The following is a 12923-nucleotide window of genomic DNA, read 5'->3' as shown; positions in this document are numbered from 1 at the left end:
CTGAACAGAAAATCGTCCCATCAAGTTCTGATGTCAGCAGTGGAAGCATATCTCATCTTATCAGAAACTAAATAAGACACCTAAATGTTCCCAGGTGGGACACACCCAAGTTTAATGTAGAAAACCATTGAATCAGTAGGGAAGAAGTGAGATAGTCAAGTAATCCATCCAATCATGAGCAAAGGGCTCCGCAAAAACCAACTCTAAATGTATGTAATCTATTAGAAACAAGAGGTCTGCTTAACAGACAGCTAACAATGTCTTTAGTCAAAACCTTAAAATGGGCTTACCCAAAGAATGGTAATTAACTTTTAGAAAAAAGCTGTGAGGAAATGATAGACAAGCAAACAGCATGCAATGAAATGATGTTTGTCCAATGTTCGTGAAATTGGTAGCTGTGGCATTTGGACCTGGGCTTACCAAGCAAAGTCCACCAACCATAAACATTTATGAAAACTATACAACCGGTGGTGTTCAACAGGAGATGGTTTGCAGGAATGGTACAACATTTTCGTACGCAGATTAACCTAGAAATATCCAACTTTTGTTTGAAAAACACCAATGTTCTCACATTTCTCTGACAACAAAAATCCAGAATTTGTAGGAAACAGCAAAAGCCCCAACAACCAGCAACCCGACCTTCTACCAATGAATACAGTAACTCACATCTGTGGGTGGGTTTATCATAAAAAACAGGAACAGGTCAAAACTATGACTGCGTGAACTCAATGTAGTGTAAGTTGAATCACACATGCTCAAATCTGGGGCACATTCCTGTTCATTGAAACAGGCCCACCTTCACAAGTGGGATGCTGTTTTTACTGAGAGAAATGCGAGTACAATGATTTTAGAACTTTTGTCATTTGCCATAAGATCTGACATTTTCCACCGCAAAAGTAAAATAATTGAGATTTTGTTACCCATATTTTGCCAGTTGAATGGCATTATGGATAATAAACATGTGTTTCATGCAAGCTGCATTATCATTGATTTTTGTAGGTCTCTAATTTTCAGAAATTAATCGGGTTGGTAGATTTCCCTGGGTGATGGATGACCCCAGGCCCAAATAGTACAGTTGCTCTCCATGGAAGTTGCCCCATGAAAAACATTTCCAGGTGTCCTTGCTCAAACCCTTTGAAAACTCCATCAAACCTATTTCCCAGATATTCAAGTGATTAAGGGGAAACAATATTGATCAAACGTTGGCAGGTATCTGTCCCTGTGTGAAGAAAACCAGAAAGAATTACTATGTGTTGGGGGAAAACTGAAAAAAAATCTGCCAAACATTAGCTGCAATGCTTTGTCCCAGACAGCCAGTCAGGTTGAAGTAGATCTGGAAACCAATGTTGGACATGTGGATGTTGAAAATATATGGTTATCATATGTATCCATACAGGCCAGGGGTTATGACTGCTACCTTATGAAAGATACTCTAATATGGCATTTTCTTGCAGGTACTTTTCAAATTTCATCAATGTTCTGCTCTTAGTTTATTGTTTGTTAATACCACTAACATCCTCTAAAACCCTCACATAATTCCTAGGCTCAAGAGAAGCTGAGGTGAACAGATGGGGTGAAGCTTTCACAGAAATCTACTCCTACATGAGGGGGACTGTAAGAAATGATCATGGTTTTGAAACTAATCCAGAACATCTGACTAATGGCTTGTTCTCCACATTATCCCAGCAAACCAATCAGAGTGAGGAAGGTCGGCTAGCACCACTACATTCATAGGGTTGTCAGGAATTAGAAAATATATTGTTTCAATACTTTCCATATATTTCTGAGTTTGATATCTTTTATCAAATGAATAGTGCCAATAAACAGTGATTTCTGTTTGTCAATTTGATAAAAACAATGAAATATTGAGCACATTTGTTAAAAAATTAAAACAATATGAACAGTTTTCATTACATCAGAAGGCTGGAATGCGATACTACTATGAGATTGCACGAACGCGTAGCTTTAATTTCTGAAAAAGAACTCCAGAAGTTTGCATGAACCCACAAAGAGATCTAACAGATGCATGTGTTTGTACAACTCAAGGCCCAATTTAAAAAAAAAAGATTGTGGAACTGCTGTGCCCAAACCTCCTGGCAGTGAAAAAGTTAAAGTATGTTTCTGATGCTTTTTCAGCATAGACAGTTTCTTATTAGTTTTACTTTCTAATACACCAATGTGGCTTAACCTCAGACAAGAATATACAAATCAATGACACTGGGCTGAATGTTGACAAGAATAAAGCATTTAATTACCATTTAGTAACCATAGGCTCTTAATGTACTTAATGTGTAAGTGAAGTAAATCGGTGTGGTCTATTTCTTTCATTTCAGCCTCTTTTAATACATTAGATGCCTTTATTATTTGTGTAAATCCATATTGTATCTCCATTTTAATTGAAACTTTGTTTTTGATGGAACTAGTTCACTGCTGAAATATAGCTGTTCTATGAACGCATTCCGTCAGTGTTCATCAAAAGAAGTGGGTCAGCTCCTAATATGTAGGAGAACAAATGGGAGCCCTTCACAGGGCTTGTGAATGTGCATTCAACAAGGTAAACCTATCATGTTGTGAGCCACATCTCCATTAATGATGATAAACAATCAACTCTGGTTAATCAGTTAGTTGTTTAACCAGATGTCTGTTCATAATAACTTATGTCTAATATTCATGGCAATTGCTTCCCTAAATCCAGAAATGTTCGAGCTATAGGGATTTAATAATAATTTATTATCATTCAAAAATATATACTATCTATTATTTAATTAACATATAGAAGTACTTGTGCTCTTTCGTAGCACTATATATATATACCAGGTGCTTCTATTAAGCAAGCAATTTGTCAACCTCATAATGGTAAGGACTAGAGAGCCTGAGAAAAACTTGCCAAGATTTGTGCGACTTGTTTTGTCTTGGATATATAAACGCAGATTGAAGAAACCAGCCTTTAATTTACCAATCTATCTCACTGATTTTAATACGAGCTGCTTATAGTGTTTAGACCGGAGGGAGACACTGATTTAAATATTTTTAGAAATGGTTTTAAATATGAACATTTAAGGTTAAACGTCCCTGGTAAATTTGGTTGAAAAAATCCTTTAAAGCACGCATGCAGAGAATACATTGGGAGGCAGAAGGGGAAGAGGGGAGAGAAGAACAGTGCAGAGAACTTTTTTTGGTATGTTATATTGTGTGCACTTGGCATGGAGGTGCAGCCGAACATATTTTAGTTGTAGCACAATTAACTCAAAAGTGATGCTGTTTATAGAACTCTATGGAGTGTGTCATCCATTTGAAAAAGATTACAGAAACTAGGGTGTTGAGGGAAGAACATTTATTTGAGACAGCAAATTGCACAGTTTGGCTTTTCACCTTAGCTCTGTGAACCGTAATTTATGGATCACTTGTGATAACCTTAGAAGAATACTAGGACAATTAATCATAAACTAGGTAGAAAGCCACCTGACGAATATTTGCAAAAACATGTTAAAGAATCGAAATTTGCCTAGCTTATGTAACGGTAAGTTTCAATTCTATTAAGGACACGGAGGCGAGGATTATGCTATTCTTCCTTCGCTTTATTAACATCATAAACTCCATAGCAGCTCAGGAAAAATATTAACAAAGAACAAATGCTTTCAAATAAAGCAGTTGAAGTAACATTTTTTCCATAGTCCAAAACCACAACTCCCAAGAGTCTCTTATGCACATCCAGTCCATAGTCCTTCCACCATGTCTACAACAGCTAGATAGCCAGTCTCCTCTCTCTGCTCTTCCTCTTTCTTCGCTGCTCCCGCAGCCAGATAAGTGCTTTTGTGTTGTTCCTCGGTGATTGCAAATAATGTGTTGCCGTTACTCTAGATTGTTGGGGGCTTGTCGCGTTGTGTAACGCTGTTTCATTTTCAGAGCCCTCAGCCGCGGGAACGCTTAATTCGTTCCTACGCGACTTTTCTTTTCCCCGTTTGGCGCGGTGATAAGAGAACCCGCCAGAGGGCGCCCGCGCGTCTCGCCGACTCCTCAGCGCGTCTCTACGATCTCGGGAGCCGCGCTGGGGAGCCTGTCTGCGCCGGAGCCTGCCCTCGTCTGCCCCTCTGACGCCCGGTTACCGGGTCTGTATTTCCCTGATTTGTGGACGCCCGCTGGGGTCTGTATTGCGGCTTAGACCGCGGAAACGCCTGCAGGCGCTTGTGTGCACCGTGTAAAGAAAGTGTGGCTTGGCGCGCTTGAGGGGCAATTAGACCCGGTCCCGGTGTGGAGGGTCCGCGCTCTGGGGTGTAGGTGCCCCCCTATCTGCCACGTTAGTTGGCCCTAATATTGATTGCAGTCAACCTGTCTGCCCACATTGTTTAAAGCTACAGTACACCCTTTTTGGGTGCTTTTGGTGCCTATTTGCTGCTGTTTGGGGGTTTGTGCCCCTTTTTGTCCCACCTGTATTGTAGGTTGTTTGGGTGATTTCTGATATGTCCCACGAGGAGCAGTATGAGGAGGAGCCCTACTCTTACCTCCAAGATGATGAATTTTATCAAGCGGTGGATAGCTCCATATACCACTGCGTGACTGAGGTGGTGGGGCCCATGGAGGACCGCCTCTCAGCACGTATTGTGGAGGAATGTGCTAAGTTAGCGTCTGCGCATCTGGGGGCGCCTACCCCCCCCCCAGGGACGTCGGGCGAACGCCCGCCACCTCCTAAGAAACCCTGTAGGGAGGGTTCCCCTTCAGGGATGCAGGGGGTTGACAGGGGCGCCTTTGAGCGTCTCCGGGACGCTTTTTTGGCTAGGGCGACTGCTCCCCCCCCTGCGCCTCTGTCGGGCCCTGAGCCCGCGGAAGATGTGGGTACGGCCCCCTCGTCCCCGGTGTACGATTCCCCTGACACGGATGACGACGGGGAGTCGGTGCGCTCTTGGCGCCCCTCGGGCTCAGCGGCAGTGCTCCCTCGGGATGAATCGGGCATGCTGGACCCGGACGAGATTGTCCACCCACGGTCTGCGGCCTGGGCACCGGGGGAGACTGTGGCGAGGTTCGTTGCGGGTCGCCTGCGCAAGCCCCTAGAGAAAGAAGGTAGGGGTTGCTTGCGGGGGGAATGCCCGAGGCCCACTTTGGACGGCAAGGTGGCCATGACCCCCGAGTTGGACGCCAAAATGGCCACCTTCCTGGCCAAATTCATGAAAGACCCCCGCAAGGGCATTGACCGGTCCTGGAGATCGTGTCAGGATAAGTTGTTGGATGCAGTCGGGCCTGCCACGAAAATCCTCGACATGGCTGAGGAGGCGAAGGCGAATGGCACGGTCATTTCCCCGGAGGTGCTGTCGAACTGGGCACAACGTGTGATCGTGTTCCTGGGGAATGCCAACTGCGCCCTATCCACCGAACGCAGGCGTTCTTTGCTAATTAAGTTGGACCCGAAATTGGGAGATTTGGCTTCCTCTGAGGCGGGCGCGGTGGCCCAAGGGGGCCTCTTTGGCGAGCCTTTCATTAAGGAGTTGGGCAAATTTGTGTCCACCTTTACCTCGCTGGACAGGGCACAAGCCAACATTAAGCGAGTTTTTCACCAGCGTTTCTCCGGTGGGGCCGGTCGCGGCAGGGGCCGCGCGACTGGCCGTGGCCAACAGACCAATAATAGAGGGCAAGGCTCCGGCAGAGGGCAGTACCAGACCTCTGCGAACTTCAATAATTTCTACCCCACCAGAGGACAGCGTTTTGGCGGCAGAGGTTATCGAAAAAACTCCGGACCCAACAATACCACCGGTGAGTGTACTTTGTTTGGATCAAGTTCCTATAGGGGGGCGGTTGGCGTCCTTTTACGAGGAATGGGAGTTGCTCACTGCCGACGCTTGGGTCTTGCAAACCGTCCGTGGTTTTCACATAGAGTTTTACGACCACCCTATTCAGGAGGTTTTTCCACGGCCGATGGTGTTCTCAGAGTCCGATGCGCGTTTGATAGACGGAGAGGTCGCAGAGTTGCTTCGCAAGGGCGCCATCCGTCAATCAACGCGCCACCCCCATGGTTTTGTCAGCAATGTCTTCCTAGTGGACAAGACAGATGGGGGCAAGCGCCCGGTGATCAATCTCAAGGATTTCAACGGGTGGTTGGTCTACCGGCACTTCAAAATGGAGGGTATCCACCTCCTCCGAGACGTGCTCCTCCCGCGGGATTGGATGGTGAGGCTAGACCTCAAAGATGCTTATTTGGTGATTCCTATCCACCCGCCGCATCGTCGTTTCCTTCAGTTCTTGTGGAACGACAGGGTGTACGAGTTCATGGCCCTCCCGTTCGGCCTTTCCTCGGCCCCCTGGTGCTTCACGAAAGTGTTGCACCCGGTGGTGGAGTATCTGAGAGGCCAGGGAGTACGAATGTTGGTCTATTTGGACGACATTCTCTTCATGGGGCAGTGTCCGGTGCTTTTGGCCGGGCAGTTGCGGCAAGCTGTACACCTCCTTCAACGGCTGGGCTTCGTGGTCAACGACTCCAAGTCAGTACTGGTTCCCACTCAGCGAATTACCTTTCTAGGTTTCGTGGTGGATTCTGTGGAGGCCGCTCTGAGCCTTCCATCCAGGAAGATTGCAAAAATCCGACATTTGTTGCGGCAGACGATCACGAAGGACACTACGTCTTTGCGTCACGTTGCCAGGGTGGTGGGACTCCTGTCGTCCTCCATCCAAGCGATCTTTCCGGGGCCCCTGCACTACAGGGCGCTCCAACGCCTCAAAGCCCAACACCTCCGGAGAGGAATGAGCTACGATCAGTTGATACCCCTCACGGAGGAGGTGAAGGAGGAGATGTCATGGTGGCTTTCTCACATGGAAGCGTGGAATGGTCGGGCGATTTTCGGGTCAATCCCGGACCTCGTCATAGAATCCGATGCCAGCAGATCGGGTTGGGGCGCTCGGTGCGGGGATTTCTCCACCGGCGGCGCCTGGTCTTCCGACGAACAACGGTTGCATATCAACTGTTTGGAGCTCCTGGTGGGCTCCTTTGCGGTTCGTTGCTGGACCAAAGATTCGATCAAGGCCTGCGTGTTACTCCGGATGGACAATGTTTCAGCGGTTCGGTATGTGAACCACCTAGGGGGTCCTCGTTCTCGCGCTCTGGCGAACTTGGCGAAGGCCTTCTGGGAGTACTGCCTGGAGCGTCACATTGCGGTGACGGCGGAGTATCTGCCGGGTCAGGCCAATCAGGTAGCGGACTGGCACTCCAGGTACCTCAGGGATGCCAGTCAGTGGAAACTGGATTCCGGAGTCTTCCAATGGCTCCAGGACCTTTGGGGTCCTTTTTCGGTGGACTTGTTTGCGTCCCGCCTGGATCACCAGCTTCCGAGATTTTTCAGTTGGAGGCCGGATCCCCTGGCGGAGGCCACGGACGCCTTTCTGCAGGATTGGAGTCGGGAAAAACCGTTTGCGTTCCCCCCGTTCTCCATGGTGGTGCGGACGGCGGCCCAGGTACGCCGCCAAGGAGTGGAGTTGGTGCTCATTACGCCGCTCTGGAGGTCTCAAGTGTGGTTTCCGGTTCTTCTGGAACTTTCTTGGGATTTTCCAATCCTACTCCCCCTGTTTCCTCTTCTCCTGCGGAATCCAGATCAGGAGCCGCACCCTCTCATCTTGCGGAGCTCGCTCCGTCTCATGGCGTGGAGGCTCTCAGGAGACGTTGGTCGCTCCCAGGCCTTTCGGGATCGGCTGAGGGCCTTCTCTCCAAAGCATGGGCCGATAGTACGACGAAGCGCTACAGATCCGCTTGGCTTAAGTGGATGCGTTGGTGTCTTCGAAGGGATTTGGATCCCTTGGTCGCGGGCCTCGTTCCCATTTTGAATTTCTTGGCTGAACTGGCCTCGAATGGCCTTGCTTATAGGACGATTAATGCGATTCGATCTGCGATTTCTGCGGGTCACAACCCGATCGATAAGTCTCCGGTCGGAGAACATCCTTTAGTTTGCCGACTTCTGCGAGGTATTCGTCTTTCGTTACCTCCGGAACCCCGGTATTCGGTCCTTTGGGACGTCAATTTGGTTTTGAATTTATTCCTTTCATGGCCAGCCAACGCCTACTTGTCTCTAAAGGAGCTCTCAGCTAAGTTAGCCATGCTGTTGTGCTTGGTTTCTTGGAGGCGTGTATCGGATGTGCGCGCGTTGGATATATCGGCGCGAATCTTCTCCCCGGAGGGGGTTACTTTTACTTTGGGGCGTCGCACAAAGTCGGCGTCGCGCTCTATTTCATATCCAGCTTTCCTGGACACTCCTAAGTTGTGTGTTGTGCAATGCTTGAAAGCTTACGAAGATATGACCTTGGACATCCGCCCTCCGGGCGAACGTCAATTGCTGATTGCCTTGCAGAAGCCACACAAAGCTGTCTCCTCCCCCACCATTGCAAGGTGGGTGCGTTGGGTCATGCAAGAAGCAGGCATCAATACGAAACTTTTTGGAGCACACTCTGCCAGAGGGGCCATGGCTTCTAAGGCGTTTGCAGTGGGTGCTCGCTTGGAGGATTTAATGCGAGCTGCAGATTGGTCCTCGGATTCCACGTTTAAAAGGTTTTATTTTAAACCGGTGGTGGATCTGGCCCAGTTGGTGGTGAGTAAGCTTTGAACTAGCATAATCTGAAGCCTCCGGTCCTGACATAGAATCGAAATTTGCCTAGCTTATGTAACGGTAAGTTTCAATTCTATTAAGGACACGGAGGCGAGGATTATCCCACCCAGAATGCGCAGTGATTCCTACCCGCCCGTATGGCAGTAAGTAAAGTGTTTTCCTCTATGCGGTTATGTTCTATTTGTTAACATATGATGCTCCTCTGTCATGCTGTCCCACTCCTGTGACTCCTCGCTTACGCTGTCCATTTTTTCTGGCAGGCAACGAGGGAGCTAAACAGGATCAGTGAGGCGAATGCGTGATCTGCGCGAAGAAAGAGGAAGAGCAGAGAGAGGAGACTGGCTATCTAGCTGTTGTAGACATGGTGGAAGGACTATGGACTGGATGTGCATAAGAGACTCTTGGGAGTTGTGGTTTTGGACTATGGAAAAAATGTTACTTCAACTGCTTTATTTGAAAGCATTTGTTCTTTGTTAATATTTGTCCTGAGCTGCTATGGAGTTTATGATGTTAATAAAGCGAAGGAAGAATAGCATAATCTGAAGCCTCCGGTCCTGACATAGAATTAGATAACGTTATGGTTCAATTCTTTTTTACTTATGTGTTTGTCTGCACACATAGACCCACCTACATCCATTGCCCAGTGGGGAATCTTTTGTAAGTTAAAACTAGATCATGCATGAAACAACCCCGATATATATGGTACTCCCTTTCCACTTGCTCCTCTGATGTAGTGGCCAGTTCCCATCTGTAGTTCCTTAGTTTGTGGATTCAGCATGGGCCAGCTCCTCTGGTACAGGCTGTCCATGAATCCTGTTGTTCACTCTAATGACTCTACAGTGATTTGTATTCTTTTCCCAGATTCCTGCTTTTGGGAGTCTAAGCACACTGGGTACTTAAGAAAAGTTAATTCTCTGAATTCCTGAGCCAAGAATGTGATACATGGGCTTTATACCTCCCCAAACTGGTGTATTTTCTGGCCTGGCCAACAGTTTCCAGAGCCTGAGTAGCCAACTCTGTGTTTTGGCACACTGTTAGACCATAACAGGGTGGTAAACGCTTGTGTAGCAGAACATGATATTAGTGTAGAGTTTGCCCTCTAGGAGGCTTAGAATTTAGTATGCTGGGAAATGTGGAATATTAGTGACGAACATTGTAATTAAGGGTCTTTTTACAATTTTGCCAGTTTGACCACCGTACCTCCACGTGGTTGATCTCTAGAAGACCGTTGCACTGGCGGTCGTCCACTCGCGATATTATGAGTCATGCAACCTGAAACACCGACCACGTCGACTGCATGGTACTCGCCTGGGTCATGGTGGTGTGCAATGTCGGCAATGCGTATTCCATCGCCTTGAGGGACGTGGCTTCCCTCCGAGCCTATCATGACAACGCAGTTATACTAGTGATCCCCTTGCAGTCGTTCCCCTATGGCGGTCGACCGCCACAGTGCGCTCACAGCAAACCACCACAACACTGCCTATTGGATGAATTAAAAAACTAGACAGCTGCTGCCCCTTGGCCAAATGGACAAACCTGCAAATCATACTATATAACACACCCTGTCCTTGACCATGATCCTTTGCTTTTCAACTGAAGCCCACAGGACAGCGGCCAGCATGTTGTGATATTTCTAAGATAAGGTAGCCCTTTTAACTTTTTTCTCATCCCTTTTTGAACTCTCCACACCCTTCTTTTGTTGAAGGTATTTTCTCTGATATATTTTGTTTTTTATGTTGACATTGTCATCTACTTTGTTTTGTAGTAATGCCTCGCCCCCAATATTCACGTTTTACAGAGGCTGGGTTGACAGTCATGGTGGATGAGATCGTAAGAGTATTGCCACAATTGTTTGGAGCCCAAACACAACATACTCCTCTCAGTAGGGAAATGGAAATGTGGGACAGGGTAGTCAACAAAGTGAATGCTGTTGGTACTACTCTGAGCACAAATCTGGAAATTAGGAAGAGGTGGAGAGACCTCAAGTTCATGGTGAGCTCCCTGGCCTCCAAGTACCACCTGGAGGACCAGAGGACTGGGAGCAGTCCTCCCAGTGCCCCTTTACAACTCTTTCCCTGTGAGGAGAAGGTCTTGGCTATCCTGAATACTGTGGGCATGACAGGGATAGCTGAGAAAGTGGAGATGAGATGTTACACTTCACTAACTGTCACCAAACCTTAATGTCCTTTTGGCTCTCAACTCTGCTTTTGATATTGTGTTTTCTACCTACTTTCCTAACAGGCAATCCTCCATGAATCAGAGATGCTGGTTTGTCAGTGTAAATGTTTATTGTTGCATATAAGATCACATGTATCAACCCGCATTACATGCCACATATTGGAATGTTGCCCGTAAGTGTATACACATAACAAAATCATCCTAGGATCCATGAAATGGGTTAATCTGCAAATGTTGGGGAGTTGTGAAATGAACAGGCGCCCCCCGCTCCTGGGGGGTGGCGCCCTTAGTTGCGCCACAGGGCTGAGCCTCCTCCGGGCCTCAGGACAAAAAGAAGGGGGTTGGTGGTGATGACTTTGTGACATGAGGCATGGAGAAACTAAACCTACGGGAAACAAAAAAGTTAACAAGTACTTATGGCTGTGCCCTAGGGAGTTTCATTATCTCTGCCCCCTTAGGCTGCAGCCTGAGCTTCAGGAGTGTCGTCGACCACCCACCCACCCGGCAGAAGAGCTTGGCTTCACAAAGGCAGAGCGCTGTCAGTTAACAACCAAGAGAAATGCACAACAATGGAGGTACAGCCATTCGTTGGACCCCAAGAGGGGGTAGATTCTACATGTTAGCGGGTCGGCAGGGAGGAGGGACCGACCTGCCGGTGGTCCTGGACTTTACTGCCCTAACCCACAACTTATGGACTGAGTGGTATCTTGGGGAGACTGCCTGTGTTCAGGTACCCCGATGGGCCGGTGTGGTAGGCGGTGCCCTGGATGTCAAGTAACTGTTGGCTGTAGAACTTTGGCGCCTGCCGGCACAATTGGCGCATCATGGTGGGACATTGGTGGCCGAGACGGGCCTGTTCAAATGTATGGCCAAGTTCTAGTGTACAGCCGAGTCTAAAAGTTAAAGTGTACATTTAAATGTACAGCCAAGTTGTGTACGGTCGAGTTATGGTTAAAGTGTAATCTTGTACCTAATTTCCTTACTGCCGTTGACATGTGGGATCAGCTAAAGTGTGATGCTGTGAATAATTCTTATACATCCAAGAATAATACCTTTCTTTGGTAATGGTCTGTGGTAAATTGCCTAGAGTAATGTGAATTAAAAAAAAGGCTACGCCGTGGACAACAGACCCTGATTCTAAGAATTATTGGGCATAGCGGGCGGTAAGGTGAAGGAATTTGGAGAGGAGGGAATGTCACGTTGTGCGCAACTATGACTACAACTACCATGAGGCCCTGTAACTGTAACTCCAAACAAGATGCAATAGTGATCTTGCCCATGGTCACTAGTCTGCCTTGTTGCAACTGATGTTCACCACTCATGCAGGTTACCATTTGTCAAGTTTTGGGGAGTTCTGATTGAAATGACTACAATTACAATGAGGAGAAGGTACTGTATCTCCAAACAAGATAAAAGAGTGATTTTGCCCATGCTCACTAGCCTGTACTGTTACAACTGATTTTCACCACTCATGGACTGTGCAATGTACATACTGTGCTCTAATCAAATACATGTCTAACTACTTTGCTTGATGTTGTCCTGGTCTCCTCAACTGAAACTATTGATGCATGAGTGACACCATACCTAGTGTGTGCCTCAAAAACATGAAAAGCATGAAGATAACTCAGCTGATAAGAAGTGGTAGGTGGCCCATTGAACCTGCAGTGCTCATATACTAACTAGCACTAGCTATACAATCAAGTTGTGTGTTTGCCTGAATACTACACAACTAAGCCTTGGAAAGGTCAAGTACACATGTAACTTCTACACTGAATTGGATGAAATGTTCTGGAGATGTCCTGCTTATTTCTTAGTCACAAATGCAACATATCAGCACATCTAATGAGCTTCTCAATTCTACTATATGTTTTGAATATCTTGAAATGTCTAGTTCACAAGTTCAATACCACTATAAAAGATCACAATAGTAATATCTACCTATTCTGTTTCTTCATAGGACTCTACCTACTGTGACACAAATGATTTGAATGTACATACCACATTCCCAACATTAACAATGTTCTCTATTTATCAACAGGTCTATCTGGCATAGTACTTGGCCAGAGCTTCACCACAGAGCAGACTCTCATTTCAGCCCAGAATCAAACCCTCAGTGATACAAACACTGCAGGAGATGTGGATGACCTTTGTGGCCCATCTGGTCAG

The sequence above is a fragment of the Lissotriton helveticus genome, chromosome 2_1 (assembly GCF_964261635.1).
Source record: "Lissotriton helveticus chromosome 2_1, aLisHel1.1, whole genome shotgun sequence".
NCBI lineage: Eukaryota > Metazoa > Chordata > Amphibia > Caudata > Salamandridae > Lissotriton > Lissotriton helveticus.
This window is presented reverse-complemented; position numbering follows the sequence as displayed.